The sequence below is a fragment of the Macrotis lagotis genome, chromosome 5, assembly GCF_037893015.1.
Source record: "Macrotis lagotis isolate mMagLag1 chromosome 5, bilby.v1.9.chrom.fasta, whole genome shotgun sequence".
Classification (NCBI taxonomy): Eukaryota; Metazoa; Chordata; class Mammalia; order Peramelemorphia; family Peramelidae; genus Macrotis; species Macrotis lagotis.
The window spans coordinates 111,051,272-111,069,035 of NC_133662.1; the positions used below are offsets into that span (position 1 = coordinate 111,051,272).

The following is a 17,764-nucleotide window of genomic DNA, read 5'->3' on the forward strand; positions in this document are numbered from 1 at the left end:
AATAATCGGGAGCAATTTTGGACTGTCTGCAAAGGAGAGTGCCATCTGTATCCAGATAAGGAGATGTGGAGTTCGATCAAAGTTCAAGGACTATTCCCTTTAATTTAGGAAAAAACAGATTATCTTATTGTCTGATCTTGTTACCTCTTAGAATTCTTGTCTCTTCTCTAAGGATATGATTTCTCTCTCATCACACCCAATTTGGACCAAGGTACAACATGGAAACAAAGTAAAGACTGACAGATTGCTTTCTGTGGGGGGGGGTAAGATTGGGGGGAAATTGTAAAACTCAAATAATATCTTTAATAAAAATTAATAAAAAAACAAAAAAGAGTAGGGATTACTTAATTTTTGTATCAATACTTCTAATCCCTAGTGCAGTACTAATATATTGTGATTAATAAATTCTTGATTGACTATTGAGCATTATTCTCATTGAATAAAGAGAAGCAAAGTAAAAAGTGAAGAGTTCTGCTTTCTCTCCACCCATCATCATCCTCCCAATCAGTGCAAAACTCTTTCTTTTCATTGATGCATCGTAAAAATGTAGCTAAAACAAATCCTTATTTGTCCTTAGCATTCATCACCAGTCCTAGCTCACTCTGAATTTTAGCATTCAAGGCTCTATTTTCTAATTATTTTTCTACTAACTGCTCTTACTTCCATCTTCTTTATATGCTTTTAAAAGCCTAATTATTTGAATTTGTGTCTTCAGAATTTTAGTCTGAATTAAGAAAACTTCTTAAACCTCTTAAGTTAACGAAGTATTTTAAATAATCTATTTGATCCTTACAATAACCTTGTGTTCATATGCCACAGATATTATTATTCCCATTTATGATGAATAAACTGAGATTCCAAAAAAGGTTAAGTGATTTTCCCAGGATTATAGAGTATCTGAGGAACATTTGAAACCAGATCTTTCTGATAATAAGAACTAACACTCTATCCATTAGATAATTGCCATTACAATTATACAGCATTACTTTCTTCTCTATCACTAATTTTCTCATGGAATGATTGTTGATTTCCCCTCCTCCCAAAAGTTCTTTTCCTGCTCCTTCTTGTTTCTCAGAATCATGTCTAGATATCCTTGTAATTTCTTTCACTTATGAAAGGATGAAATTGTACTTTTTTTGGATCACAACCCATCTGGGTCCTCCTACCTTTATCAAATTTTGTCCATATCCTCCAATGAGATTATATTTATAAATCATTTGCCATAGTTTCTGGCATATAGTAGGTCCTCAATAAATGCTTATTCCTTCTCCCTCCTCCCTCAATAAATGCTTATTCCTTCTCCCTCCCCCTTAAGAGTCTACCCCAAATCCTGACTCTTTTAATATCTTACAGGCATTACCTTCCTGATGACACATTCCTCTTCAAGAATGAAGGACAAACAATAGCAACATATGTGATATTCAGTCTGTCTATATTTTTATACTTCATTCTTGCCCTGTAACTGCCCTTCTTCCTTTTTTTCCAAGTCACATATCTTTGATGTCCACAGTGGTATTTCTTGAGTATAAGTCACAACTGGTAATATGCTGCAGCCTATTAACACCCACCATGTGTGGGATAATAATGGTGATGATGATGATAATAATAACTCACATTTGTATAATGCCATTAGGTCTATGAAGTGTTTACCTCACAATAATCCTGTGAGGTAGGCAGTTCAAGTATTATCTCCCTTTTTATAAATAAGAAAAAAGCCTCAGAGAGGTGAGTTGCAGGATCATAGGATTATAGATTTAGAGTTGGATAGGACATAAGAAGTATTTGAGTTCATTCCCCTTTTTTTACAGATGAGGAAACTAAGGCACAGAGAGGCTCAGTGGTTACTTAGGAATACAGAATCCTTACTGGAACAGGATTCAAAGTCAGGTCTTCTTGACTCAAAGCCCAGCACACTATCCATGAGGCCACTCAGTTACCTTGTCCTAGATATATGGATGAGGAACACTAGAGACAGGATTTTGTCCAGGTTTTCAAATGCCAAGTCCAGAAATGTGTCAGAGCAGCAACTTTTTATTTCATTTATGCTGCCTATTGAGAAGAGAGGAGGAAAGACCTTGAGATCAGAGACTTAAAAGGTTCTGAGATCTTTCCTGAGATCTGACCAGTGAGCCTGGAAAATTGAATAAGCAAAACCAAGGTTGAAGACAAACCACCATTTTTTTTAAAAGAATAAAGGATTCATGGCTAAATAAAGAATTAAAAAGGGAGGCATCATTTGAAACTCAGTGTTGGGATGAGGTAAAATTCAGCTCAAGGATTGTTCTATATCAGATCTTTCCTGATTCACTTAACTGCTAATGCATCTTTTCAAAAATTACATATAATTCTGTACTACATGCTTATATGTTCACTTATATGTGTGCACATGCATATGTGTACACAGAAATGTGTATATATGTATATAACACAGTCTCCCCTAATAAAAATATAAAGTCTTCAAGAATGGTTTCCTTTTTCTGTATTTGTATTCCCAAAGTCTGACATTTAGCAGGTCCTTTAATAAAAACTGCCTGATCGGTTGATTGATTGATCATGGTTTAAAAATATACTCTGGTCATGTTTGAAAATTGTGCCTTGGGTATTACTATTCATTGGATGTTTGGGGGAGTCACATCTATGATGTGATATCACAAAATAGATATTCATCATGGAGAATAAATTTGTTAAAATGTGCTGATGAAGCTAAGACTCCTCTCTATGCTAGAAGTAGCACTTGAGCTGAGTTTTGGTGGAAAACATGAATTTCAAGAGAAGTTAAGAAGGACACCCTATACATGGGGGATAGCCTATTTAGAGACATAGATATAGGAGATGTAGCATTGAAAGTAAGGACTAATAGACTAGTATGGCTAAAACAGAATGCATGGAAGAGTTGTAATGTTTAGGACTAAATAGGTAGGTAGAGGTCAGATGGAAGTGGTAAAGAGCTTTAAATAACAAGTAGAGGAGTTTATATTTGATCCTTGCATCAACAGGAAATTACTATTAATTAAGGGATGATATAATAAGACCTATGCTTTAGGAAAATCACTTTGATGTCTAGGCAGAAGGAATGAGATCTCTTAGGCCAAAAGACCAAACAAGAAACTCTTTCAATAATCTAGGAAAGAGGTGGGTAATGGCTCCAGATATGAAAGATATTGAGGAGATAGAAATGACGGAATTTAGGAAGTGATGGAAGGAGTGTGAGGAGTTGAGAATGACATTGAAATTATGAACCTAAGTGATCAGAATGATGATGGACATTTCAAAGAAGGGTAGGTTTTTGGAGAAAAGATTGTGAACTTCTTTTTTAACATCTTCATTATGTATATCTACCAGCAATCAAACATCTAACTTTTGTAGTATGTAAAACCATGTACAAAATCTGACAGATTTCCCTAACCTTAGAACTAGCTTTGCTTTTCCTCAGTACTTTGAAAGTTAGGGAATTCAAAGTTCAAGAGACTTGTTGATGTCCATATTGTCATAATAACACAGGAATGAAGCTCAATAGAAGAAAATAATGATCTCATCCTCTTAATTTAACTTTTGAATTTGTTCTCATAAATTTTTATGTAAGATTGGAAGTATTTGAGGGACTGTGGTATAGAGAGGATGGGGATATGATAGTTCAAACATACATAACTCTATAGGTTCTTTGACAGTGTGAGTTTTGAGTCAGAGTTCAGAATATATGAGAAAATTAAGCAGGAGATACAAGAACTTTCTAATCCTAAATCACAAAGAAGCTTGGGATAAGGGCATGAGATTTATTAGCAGAAGTCAATGAGTTTAAAAACCAATTAATTTTACCTTGGGGACACTTTATTTGGGTTATTGGTTCTGAGTGTAGTGATAGGAGTCATGGAATAGCCATAAAGAATTCTCCAAGCATCCTTATTGGAGAGAGATTCTGTAGTTATGTGAGTAAAAAGGTATTAAGATGACCATCTCTGAAGAGATGAAGTTCTGAAGGTGGTCAAAGACAGGAGTTTTATAACCTGGAGACATGTAAATACAATACAAATAGAGGAAATCAACAAAGGAACCAAGAAAGACTAGCTGAATTTCTCAGGGTCTAATCTCATATATAAATTGAAAGGGAATGGATTAGGGGTGGCTAGATGGCACAGTGGATAGAGCACCAACCCTGGAGTCAGGAGTACCTGAGTTTAAATCTGGCCTCAGACATTTAATAATTACTTAGCTGGGTGGCCTTGGGCAAGCCTCTTAACCCTATTGCCTTGCAAAAACTTAAAAAAAAAAGAAGAAAGGGAATGGGCTGCTTTCATAACTAGTGACTTACTTCTAATGTTCAAGCAGAATCTTAATGGGTGGTATACTTATCATATATATGTGTGTGTGTGTGTGTGTGTGTGTGTTATATATATATACATATACATATACATATATATATATATATATATATATATATGTAAAATAGAAATTCTTTTCAGGCATAAATTAGATAAGATGGCACCCAAAGTTTTTTCTAACTAAGACTGCTTCTATACAATAATTTCTTTCTGTTTCAATTTATAAATGAGAAAGGGCCCAAAGAAATTCAATAATTTGCCTATGGTCACATACGTTGGCAAAGGCAGAATTAGAACTCAGGTCTCCAGCCTCCAAAGGCAGAGTGCTCTTTCTATTCTACTTCTCTATTGCTGCATTTCACAAAGCACAGAATTTCCTGTTAGTTAAAAGTTGCGTCACTGATACATTCAGCATCTTCTATCTAAAAGAGAAAATTAGCTGAAACATTATCTGTTTTTATGGTTGGACTTCATTCAATGGATCCAAACAGGAGGTAAATCATTTGCTATCTATACCTGTTCTTGGAATGGAGCCTGCAGAGACTGGGCTCCATACAAATCCAATACAATCACTCTTTTTTTTTCCAAGGCAAACTCAGGGAAAGGAAGCAAGGAAAAGCTTAGAGAACTGAGCTCACTCACACATTGAAAACCCATTCTCTTTCAGAGAAAAATACACTGTGAGGAGCTTCTTTGCTCAGATTGGAACAGTAAATCAAGGGCAAATCTGAGCAGGGGAGAATGTTCTAACTCCTAAAACCCAGACCTCACACATAGCACCCACAAACTCTTACCCCAGATAACAGACAGATAAAAACTCTTGCTGTCCCTTTTAGTGAAAGGGTGAACAGAAATGTAAAAATGTGAGAAACCTAGCAAATGAAGTAATTAGTTTCACTGCCTCTAGTATTGCCCTTCTCTAATCCATCTCCCACCCACATATTCTGGGGAATAAAAAAGTTATGTCACTCCCTCATTCAAGAAGGTTCAGTGCCTCCCTCTTGGCCTCTAGGATATAACACAATAACACAAACTCCCCGTATGGTTTGTTTGGTTATTTGGGGAGTCAATTATGGTTAAATGATTTGCCCAGGGTCACACAGTTAATAAGTGACTGAGAGTAGATTTGAACTCAGCTCCTGACTCCAAGACTAATTGCCCCCTCACCATCCCCGCCATATTGCATTTAATGCTCTTTGCAATCTGGCTCTAGTGTCAAATTATTTTTCCAAACTGATTCCACATCCCACTCCAATCCTTACATACTCCATATTCCAGTCATGCTTGTCTATTTGTTTCTTTGCATGGACTGTGTGCCCTCCCTCCTCACTTTCTCCTGAGTTCCTGTCAAAGTTCAACTCAGATACCAACACTTAAAAAAGGCCTTTTCTTAATTCTCAGGTTATTAGAGATCCTCAATCTCTAAAACCTTTCATTCATCTTTTGTATATATATATATATATATATATATATATATATATATATATATATATATATATATCTTTGTATATATATATATATAATAGGACTCTAAGGTTTAAAGTAGAAGGGACCTTAGAGATCATTTAATCTAATCTCTCCCATTTTACAAAGGAAAGAAAAGTGAGGTCCATTAAGCAAATTGCCTAAGATTATACATATACTAGGAGAGTTTGAGTTTAAATTCAGATACCACACCAAAGCTCAGGCCCTTTCCACTATGTTTGACATACTTATTGCCCCTGACTATTCTCTATAGGTCACTTGCCCATTTCTCCAATATTTTTAGTGCTTTTCTCTGAATTTCATGTTTATTATCTATTTTAAAAAAGAACATAGATATTCCAGATGGATCATGCTTTGTTTTAGAGTAGTCACACACCTTCAAATGAAATGAGGGCATACTGTTACCCTTGAACACAAGCTGAAAAGTAGTTCTTCACTGGTCAAGCTATGTGACCATCCTGGTCCTTTGACCAGCAGTTTCTGACACTTCTTTTATCTTGGACATGTTTTGTATAGAGCAAAACCTTTCATTACACCAGACCTCCTACTAAGAAAGGATAAGCAAAAATAAATTGTGGAAGTGGGGAAAAGGAGGTAAGAGGAAAAGTGGAGTGAAGCCTGGGAACCCAGAGCCAAGATGAGATTGCAGTCTAAAAAGAAAAAACAAACAAACAAATCCATCAGACAATGCTGATGGTGAGGTGGACAAAAAAACATCTAGAAAGAGAAGGGGGAGGAGGTGGAGGAGGAGGAGGAGGAGGAGGAGGGGAGGAGGAGGAGGAGGAGGAGGAGGAGGAGGAGGAAAAGAAGAAGAAGAAGAAGAAGAAAGAGGAAGAAGAGAAGAAGAAGAAAAGAGAGGAGGAGAAGGGTATGGGGAGAAGGAGGGGGAAGAGGAGGAGGGGAGGGGAGGGGGGAGGAGAAAGAGGAAAATGAGGAAGTGGAGAAAGGAGAAGGAGGAGGAGAAAGAGGAAAAGGAGGAGGAGGAGAAGGAAGAGGAGAAAGAGGAAAAGGGAGAAGAGAAAGGAGATGGAGGAAGAGGAGAAGAAGAAAGAAGAAGAAGAAGGAGCAGGAGGAAGAAGAGGGAGGAGAATGAGGAAAAGGAGGAGGAAAGGAAAAAGAGGAGAAAGAAAAGCAGGAGAAAAGGAAAAAAGAGGTGAAAGAAGGAAAAAGAGAAGAAGGAGAAGGGAAAAAGGAAGAAGAAGAAGGGGAAAGAGGAGAAGGAAAAAGAGGGAAAGGAAGAGAAGGGGAAGGAGAAGGAGGAGAAGAGGAAAGAAAGAGAGAAGGAGGAGGAAGAAGAAGGAAGAAGAGAGAGAGAATTTGTTGGTATAAAAAGTATAAATTGTAAGAACTCAAATAACCTTTGCAATTCCTGTCATTCATTTGAATATTACAATCTTTTCCCAGTACCAGTATCTCACTTGGCATCTATCAATCATGTGACTATTTTCCAGAAAGTTCTACCCTTGTCCCCCTTTCCCAGAAGAAATACCTGCAGGGAGGGGAGCCATTTAAATTCTCCTTTTCCCAGTTAATTTCTAACTGCCCCTATTATATTTTTAGCCTACCCAGCAGGTCCAGTACTCATAATTAGGTTTTCCTCAATGTAGCAAGACCAAATATATGAAGTCTCTCTATGGTACCTAAGTGGGAGGAAAGAAGCACCACCCAGCTAACAACCTGACACTGACTTTTTTCTCTTGCTTGAAATGTATTTCCCAGAGATGGTCTGCTCTCTCCTAAAAGCCTTACCAATGGTAGGGGTTCTGTTATTTTCATGATCTTGCCACTCAGGAAATATTGAGGAAATGATTTTAATAACTATTATTTCCTGATAGCTCCTTTCTACTTGCTGAATAGTGTATCAAAGACAATTTTCCCTCAGAATTAGATTTCCTAGAATCAAATGTCATTATTTTTCATTTTGTATATGTAAAAATTCATTCTCTTAAAATAAGAACTTTGTTTCCCCAAGGCTGCCAATGTTTACCTGTTTAGTCTCTAATATAGATTTAATTAGCACACTATTTACCTTTTCTTCTAGATATATCTTTGATGAAGGCATAACACATTAACCAAAGTGGTGCCAGTACAATAGGACAATAAAGTTTAAAAGGTTGTCCTTAGGGGCAGCTAGGTGGCTCAGTGGATAAAGCACCAGCCCTGGTGTCAGGAGTACCTGGGTTCAAATCCGGTCTCAGACACTTAATAATTACCTAGCTGTGTGGCCTTGGGCAAGCCACTTAACCCCATTTGCCTTGCAAAAAACCTAAAAGAAAAAGTTGTCCTATAGGCATTATTCAGGTTTCTGAAAGAACTCTGAAAGTCATAGATTTATTTATACATATACAGTGTGTATATGCAGGTAGTTTTCAAAAATGTTCTTTGTAACCCTGAAAATTGTCTTTTGTTCGAATCAACAACAAATTACTGAGCTTACCTTTCAAAAACTGCCTCACTTAAATTTTTTCCCTCTTCTCTTCCTCTCTCACCCACACATCTCATTGACCCAGATTCCCTAAAGTGGAAAGATACAATAACAAGGGGAAAGAGACAGGGAGCTAGGGTAAGAGATGGCTAATTATGATCCTCCCTTCTGCAGAATCACAGATAACCCACTGGTCATAGCTCAGAGAAAATATCCTACTAACCACTTCTAAATAGGTGACTACCATGTCCAATTATAGAATTTCCCCCACTTCATCCAAATAAATTTGAACAGCTTTAATCAGGAAAATGTCCAAAACATTCATCAAAGGTCCCTTCTAAAAGTCAATACTCATTATAACATTTCCATCTGTTTATTTTACAACTCTGAGTTAGAAAGAAGAGACTAGAAACAACCTTGTTTACTTGCAGTAATGCAAGTATATATGCAATATAATGCATAGAATTTGAAATAGTGCCAAGATGCTAAGTTCCAAAGAAATTGTCTATTTCCTTGGTGAGTGTGTTCCCACAATCTGTATTTTCCCTACCCCTGAAATCACAGGCCTATCAATCAGTCAATCAAAATTTAATGAGTATCTCCTATGGGGTAGTTAGGTGGTCTAGTGGATAAAGTGCCAGGTCTGGAAACTCATAACCCTGTTTGCCTTGGTTTCTTTATCAATAAAATGAGTTGGAAAAGGAAATGGCAAACTATTCCAATATCTTTGCCAAGGAAATCCCAAATGGGGAGACAAAGAGTCAAATACAAGTGAAATGACTGAACAATACTTCCTATGTGACAGTTTCTAGGTGCTGGTAACACAAAGGTAAAAACAACACAGCCTCTTATCTTAAGGACCTTACTTTGGAATGGGAAAAACCACATATGCATGTACAAGTTTGTATGAAACATATACCAAACACCTTTCCCTGATTGTTCCCCATTCCTAGGATGCTCACCCTCCTTATCTCTGCCTCCTGACTTCCTTAAAATTCCAGTTAAATTTAACTTTCTACAAAAAGCCATTTCTAGTCCCTCTAATGCTCTCTAAATTATCCTGAATGTAGCTTATTTATATGTAGTCTCCCCCATTGGACTTTTTGAGAGTAGGGGCTGTCTTTTGCCTTTCTTTGTATCCCCAGGACATTGCTTAACATGCAGTAGTAGCTGATTACAGAATTCTAGTTGATGGGTTGGTAAGGTATGGAGAGGGCAGGGAGAGCAGAGCACTAACAGCAGACCTTCTACCCCCAAATAAATGTAGCGGTTCAGTCAGATTCCTGAGCAGTTTCTCCTTTAAAAACATTGTCCGATAAGCATTAGAGATGTGTGCAGATTCGATATTTGTAAATAGTTAACAGTGGCATGGAATATATGTAGAGAGATACAGTCACTTTCTGCATTTGTTCAATCCGTGGCAAATTCAGTCATGAAGATGCCTGCCCCACACTCACTCATCTCTGCCCCAAATGAAAAATCAAATTTCCTGCTAAAGTCTTATATAATATAATGTAGGTTTTTGTTTACTTTCTGCATATACTTATGTAATACATGCTGTCTCCTGCAATAGAATATGGAACAGAATATTGGGAAAAGGAGTGGTTTGTTTATGGCTCTATATGAAGCAATAGCACAGTGTTTAGTGTCCAAAAGGAGTTAAATAAATTCTTGTTGATTGTTATCTGTTCCAAAGAGGAATTTCTGCTGCAGAGGACAGGTTTTTATACAAGGGGGCATCCACCTTGCACCAATCTAAAGCCTTAGCCTCTGTCTTAACTAGGGGGGTTGAGATGTCTACTTTGGATTTATTCTGAGGGGTAAAAAAAAAATAGAAGCAAACAGCACAAAACAGAAAGTCAGGGATGAATGTGTTTGTGAAAATACCGATGACGGGCCATTCTTTTGTGCTAATGCTGAGCTGTTGTCCTTCGGATGAATCACTGCTGACTGCCATGCATCAGAAGGACATATTCCTCGGACTGAACTACACCTGTTCCCTCTCTCCCCAATCGTTAGTCACCTAGGCAACAAGCTCAAGGGGCAAATCTGAGGTCTCGGCAGGGGACCCTGAGATTGCAAAGGGGAGAATTGATTAGTTTGCAAGATGGGGAGGAAAATTTTAAAAAACCTACCAAAAAACCAACCTTCTCATACTCTCATACCTCAGACAGGAAGGTCCTGGGCTATCCTGTTTGCAGCAGGCTCAGAGCTACCTATATACCTTGGCCATATTTATAGGGTACTGATGGGGAGGGAAAACTATAGCAAAAATCCATGTGTTCCCATAGTAACATGATGGAAGAAGCTCCTATTTTGCTACTGTTGCTGGCTTATTGAATGAAGACGTTCCTCCTCTCCAGTCTAATGCTCAAATTGAAAAAGGCACAGCCTCCCCATCTGCCAATCCTTAAAGATACAGAAAGGACCTTCAAGGTCTGATTTCCAAATACACAATTTCAAGGACATCCTGGGAACACAAAAGGGTCAACAACAAACATTGGTTTCTCTTCAGTGTGTTAGAGAACTTTCTTTCTTTGCATTCAATTTTTTGATATCATTTTTCAGATGGTTTCAAGGATTAGTGCCTGAAGTACAGAGGGAATAGGAACGGGCTTTACCACCTGTGAGATAGTCATTACTTTCAAAATGTAATCATTGCCTGTATTTCAGCAGAGGTGAACTGTTTCCATGTCTTTGAAACTCTTTCCTTACTAAAAAGAGTTGGCAGGGCTACTGACTGGTGTAACATTTAAAAAGTTTGTGAGCCATAATTTCTGGAAAGCTTAATCATTTTAATAAAAGAATAGTCATTTGACTATCTCTCTCTTAGACCAAAGTCAATCATGGTAGGCAGTTCACGGCTTATATGGGCTTTTGGAAATTGTGACAGTCAACTCTGATTGGTTAGCAATTAATGAAAGAATGAATATTACAATGAGGGACTGAGAGGGACATTATGTCAGAGAGACTATTCTTGTCCCCCTAAAATTCCATTCAGAGAAATTATCTCCACACAAACCTAAGCACAATGGCTTCCCCACCTGGGTATGGTCTGAACAATATTGAGAAGAAAGTTGATCCAATCTCATTGTCAGTAAAATACTATAAGAGGGGCGGCTAGGTGGTGTAGTGGATAAAGCACCGGCCCTGGAGTCAGGAGTGCCTGGGTTCAAATCCGGTCTCAGACACTTAATAATTACCTAGCCGTGTGGCCTTGGGCAAGCCACTTAACCCTGTTTGCCTTGAAAAAACCTAAAAAAAATCCTATAAGAGACTGAAGTTTTGAAATCAGGATTTTAGAAAAAGGGGGAACTCTGGATCTCCCTGAATTATTGGTTATTAATAATCATTTCTCTCAACAGGGATTTTAGGACAGCAAATTCCAAATCCTAAATCTGCCTCTTTGTAAGGGCTGCATTTTCTCTTCCATAGCTTCTTAGAATCTCTAGCTTCATTTGAAACTTAACTCAGGTGCCACTATGAAACCTAGTCAATTTGTTTCTAAAAAGTCATTATATAGTAGTGGCATTTCTTCCTCCTTCAATCACCTTGTATTTACTTAGCTGTGGACCTGTTATTTACCCCCAGTAGAGTCTGTTTCCTTGAGGACAGTACTTATTTTTCCTTTTGACTTTTGTATCCTCAGGGTCTAATACAATTGGGCCTGATATATATATATATACATATATATATATGTATATATATATATATATGACTTGATAAATACTTGTTATTATGAATTGAATTGATGTCCTCTCTACCTGTTAAATTGCTAACAATCCTCTGAAGTCCAACTGAAATGTTGTTCTTTTTTTTTCAGAAAACTTTCTCCCTTATTCAAATGATCAAAATGTAGCATCCCTTCAGCCCTCTTGTAGTTCTTTGTTTTGGGACCATAGTTAATGTTGAGAGGCATAAAATATAAGAAAACTGGAAAAGTAGGAAAGAGCCAAGTTGTAAAGGGTTTTAAAAATCAAAGAGGACTTTATATTTGATCTTAGAAGTGACAATGCTCTACAAAAGTTTATTTGGGGGTGGCTAGGTGGCACAGTGGATAGAGCACCGGCCCTGGAGTCAGGAGTACCTGAGCTCAAATCCAGCCTCAGACACTTAATAATTACCTAGCTGTGTGGCCTTGGGCAATAAAAAAGTTTATTTAGAAGGATAAGGGGATGGATGTGTGTGTGTGTGTATGTGTGACATTATTAGACCTTCCTTCAGGGAAACCAAAATATAGCATCTATTCTTAGGGAATTTTACCTATCATTGGGGGAGAGGAACTAAAATACCAACTTAGATAGCTATGGCATCCAATATTAGATAGCTATGGCATCTAATTGCAAGAGAGAGTTTGTAGTATTTTATGCTAATGAAATCAGAGTTCATGTATTCTTGCTAAATAGTGTCAACATTAGTCATTTTTTTAACCTTCCTGAAGGGGTGTTCCCTTTCCATTTTAATGTACTGTGACAAGCCCACCACAATAACCACATATTAAACTTGAAGGTTTGCAATAATACACAAAATGAAATATTGACTTCTACTCAAAACTAGAAAACTCATTCTTTAAACCAAAAGAACAAAACCTTGAGTTACATCTGAAAATAGGATACCCTAAGAGACAAGGTCTGACCAAGCCAAAGGGAATTGACGGAGTATTCTTGTTAGCATGAGGGTCCCAGCATCTTAGCTGTAGATAGGCCATCTGTGCTGCAGAAGACAGGATTTCAGACAGAGCTTACAAAGTGAGGAAGTCATACTGGTTTGTTGCCTAGCAACTGAAACAAGGCTTCCATATCTCCCTGCAAGTGAAGCTGGCCAGCTGTTTCTCTCATAAAAACCAAGAAGATAGGCATTAACCTGAACCCAGTATCAGTTTGGAAGTCTTAGGAAGTTGAATAAGGTCTAAGATGAACTCTGGAATCCCCTTGCAGACACAGAAATACCCAGAAGAATTAAAGAAGTATTATAGTCATTCCTAAAGTCCACATGGGGATCTCAAGCTGTTTCAAAGATTCCTTGGGAATTTAACCCCAAAACAGAAGTCCTTCTAGAGAAGCCCAAGTTTATGCCATAGAGGAAAGAACACAAGCCTGTCAGACAAGAGATATGGACTTAATTCTGCCACTTACTATGTGACCTTGAAAAAATTATTTAACTTCACCATCTTCAGAACATCTAAAGTCTCATCCAAGTCTTACATTTTGTGATTCTATTGTTCATCTCCTAAGAACAATTCTCTAAGCTGGGAGCTATTGAACCTGGAATGGAAGGAAGTTCCTTCTAGCCTTGCATGGCCAACTGCCTAATACATATACATATACATATACAAATACATATACATATACATATACATATACATATACATATACATATACATATACATATACATATACATATATATGTTCTATAAATATCTTAAACTCAATATATCCCAAATTGAACTCATTATTCCCACCCAACCCTTCCTCATTTCCAAACTTTCCTATTATTATTCAGGGGACCACTATCCACCCTCCTAGTCTTCCAGCTCATAACCTGGGTACTATCCTTGACTCTTCAATCTCTCCCTCTATATTCAATTTGTTGTAAAGACTTATCAATTCCATTATTAAAGCATTTCTCCAATATCTCCTTTTTTCTTTTGATACCATCACCAATCTGATGTCATACTTCATACTGCCAAAGTTTTTGGACTTTGGGAACAACTAACACTTCTTTAATCCCTCCATAATTTCTTTCTGGAAGAGGACTCCAAAGCTCATTTCCTCTGCCTGCCACAACTCTCTTTCCATACCTGTCCATCCTTTATTCAGATACCAAAGAGATTATCCTAGCACATGTTTGACCACGGCAACTTTATTCAATAAATTCCAGTGGCTCATCACCTCCAGAATTAAATATAAAAGTCTTTCATAAGCTAGCCCTTTCCCCTTCTCCCATTCTTTTCAGTCTTCTTATATTTCCTCCTCACATATACTCTTTTAAAAAGGGTTTTGCAAAGCAATGGGGTTAACTGGCTTGTCCAAGCCACACAGCTACGTAATTATTAAGTGTCTGAGGCCAGATTTGGACTCAGGTACTCCTGACTCCAGGGCCAGTAATCTATCCACTGTGCCACCTAGCTACCCCTTACATATACTCTTCAATTCAGTGGCACTGGCCTCATCACTATTCCTTTAACAAGGAAACTCCATCTCTTGATTCTGAGCATTTTCCACTGGCTATTTCTTATGCCTGGAATACTTTCCTACTCTCATCTCTACCTCTTGACTTTCTCCAAGTTCTAGCTAAGGTCCTTTTCCCTCTGCATTCCAGTGCCTTCTCCCTGTTGCTTATTTCATACTCTATCTATAGTTATGCAAATATACGTATACCTAGATGTCTAGATATGGCTATGCATCTATATAGGTATATATTTATACACCTAAATATTTCTATATCTGCATCTCTATGTGTGTGCGTATATCTATGTCTTGCTGGTACATAATTGCATTTTGTGTCCTCCATTAGACAGTGAACTCCTTTGTAGTATCCTTTCTTTATATCCTCACTGCTTATCATAATGCTTGGACACAGAAGAATATTAATAAAACCTTATTGACTGACTGACCTCCCCCTTTACCTCTCTCAACTTAGCAAGTTTCTGGAATTTGCTTTCTATAGATCCTGAGAGGGAAAGCCCCTGGAGGAAGGGGATCAATAGTCCCTATTGACTACATTAATCTGTAATCAATGTGTCAAACTCTGAAATCTGATATCTGAGATTGGGTTCATTCTCAGGAGACTTTTTTTCTAATAGTAATTCTAATAGCCTGTCTCACCCTATACTGCTTCTCCTTTGGTAACATTAAAATCTGATATTTCTTTCACAGAACTTTCAGCTCCCTTGTAAGAACAAAACAGCTGGCCAGCTTCACTAGCAAAAGTATTAAACAGAATAAGCTTACTTGAGGTAGAAAGGAACAAAAGAAGCTCTCATATCTGAACCTTTAGTTAAAAAAAAATTGAGAACCTTCCCAAAACCTCTATTTTTAGTACAGAAGAACAAGTCATAGTCCCAATATGTTTGTAAAATCACTTTCTAAAGTTTCTGTATCATTGAAATTGAAGATTCTGCAGTTATTTTCTATGTTCTCAAAGCATTGCATCTGTGGCCAATCTTTACAATACCAGATGTTCTTTTTGTTTCATGTTCCTAGGAACAACAAACCAAGAGAACAAGTCTGCATGCTCTCATGTTCTTCACTCCAAACTCCAGACAATCTTTTTGCCACCATCAGTCAACAATCTCTTTTCTTTTGTGCTTCATTCCAATCACCATTTTAATCACTGGTCTAAATCCTTGCCAGAGTGATATAATAATATTAATAATTAATAATTTTAGTACCTTCTCTTCAATTTATCCTGTATCTACATTTTTTTCTGGGTACAGAGTTGTTTGCATATTGTCTCTCTCAGTAGATTGCAAGCTCTTTGAGAGCAGAGATTGGAGTGATTTTTGCCTTTTTGGAGGGGGCCTTTGCCTAGGGTTTGGCAGGCACTTAATGATTTCTTGTTAATTTGACTTGACTTTCATGTAATGAGTAATGAGTTTCAAGTTTTTTTTCATATTGTTGGTTATTACTTGAATTGTTCTTTGAAGAACTGCCTGTACACATCCTTTGATCATTTACCTCTTAAATTTCACTTGTTCTTATATATTTGAGTAATTTCTTTTTATGTCTTAGGAGATCTTTCTCATAGATACTTTCTGAAAAGAATTTTCCCCCAGTTAACCACTTTCCATTTAATTTAAACTGGATTGTGTTTGTTTATGGAAAAACTTGAAAAATGTTACATAATCAAACTTGTCCATTTTTATCTTCCATAATTCTCTCCTCCTTTCTTTATCTATGACTCCTCCACTATCCATAAATACAAAGTGTTTTTCTTTTCTTGCTCCTCTAATGTTTTATTTATAACACAACCTTTTGTATCTAAGTCTTATATCCATTTGGAACTTATTTTGGTCTATATTTGATTCTCAAAACAAAGTCTAAAGTTATAGGGGCAGAGTTTCTGAATAAACACAATATCCCAATGGAACACAAGTTATCTTTGAAAGACTGCTTTGTGATAGATCTTAAAGCAATGCTTTCCTTTTACCTTGAAGGTATAGAACCAAGTGCTTCTAAAAGGTATCAGACATAGGTAGATAAGATCTATAAATGTTTTCTGGGTTGCTTCTTTGCCAGTTAGTGCAGTAAAAAGGAGAGATATACAAACACCCACTTCAGGGAAATTTATTTTCAGAAATCCCCGAAAATGCAGTAGTACTCCTGCCAAGTCCCAGAAGGTCCTATTCTTACTTGATGAAAGAGCTAAGCCACCTAATGACACTTTCATTGGCCCACCTAATTATCATCTATTGGAACCAATTTTTTCCACCTTTGTAAACTCTATCAATTGCCTCCAGTGAACATCCCCAGAGACAGGATCGTTCAACTTTAGTGTCACCTGTCCTGTGTTTACTCTCAATTTTATGGAAATTGCCAGATTTATTGTTGCCAGTCATGGTGCGTCATGACCATTTCTATAACAATATTGTTTTAATTTAGCTTTAAGAAATAGCTATGGTATTTGCTATCTGCATCACTCAACACATGTCCACCCAATTTCTCTAGATTTCTTTTTCCTTAGGTGTAAACCTTTCATTACCTACCTCATGATGATAATCATGATGAACAAATGAAATCATGTGCACAAAGTTCTCTTATGCTTTAAAGCATAAATATCAGGTACCTCCAAAGATCATTAGACAAATTCATAAATATACTCTTGAGTAAGGGTGGATAGAGCACTGGCCCTGAAGTCAGGAGGACCTGAATTCAAGTCTAGCTTCAGTCACTTAATACTCATTAAACTGTGTGACCTTGGGCAAGTCACTTAATCCCATTGCCTTGTAAAAATCCAAAACATATTTGTATATGTATGTATGTATGTGTATATATATATATATATATATATATATATATATATATATGTGTATATATATACTCTGTGGTAACTTGATCCTGATAGTTAAACACAATATACTAAGAGTTTTAAATGCTTGTTATATAAGCAGTAGTCCCCTAAAAATGCCTTCACTTTTCCTAATTAGAACCTTTTCTTCTTAGAAACCCTAAGTGAATTTTATTTGTTTTATTCTTTTTTAATTTTTATTAAAGATTTTATTTATTTTGAATTTTACAATTTCTCCCCTAATCTTACTTCCCTACCCCCACCCCCCACAGAAGGCAATTTGTCAGTCTTTACATTGTTTCCATGTTATACATTGATCCAAATTGAGTGTGATGAGATTACTTGTTTTATTCTTAAGGCACAAGTTTAACTATGTTATCTCCTCCCAAACCTTCAGTGGCTCCCTAATGTCTATAGGATAAAGTAAAAGTTCATTTGACTGGAATATAAAGCTCTCTATAATGTCTCCCACCCTACCTCTCCATTGTATGGAGAGGTAAAATATGAATCAATTCCCTTTATAAAC

General features: G+C 36.9%; 1 long non-coding RNA gene across 1 annotated transcript in view; it reads right to left on the reverse strand.

The window, feature by feature from the left end:
• The window catches only part of LOC141487794 (uncharacterized), a 125,529-nt gene extending 124,006 nt beyond the window's left edge, over positions 1-1,523 (reverse strand). Inside the window, exon 1 of the long non-coding RNA XR_012468515.1 lies at positions 1,361-1,523. This is a non-coding gene — a long non-coding RNA (uncharacterized LOC141487794). The remainder of the gene's footprint in view (positions 1-1,360) is intronic.
• Positions 1,524-17,764: the final 16,241 nt, after the last annotated feature.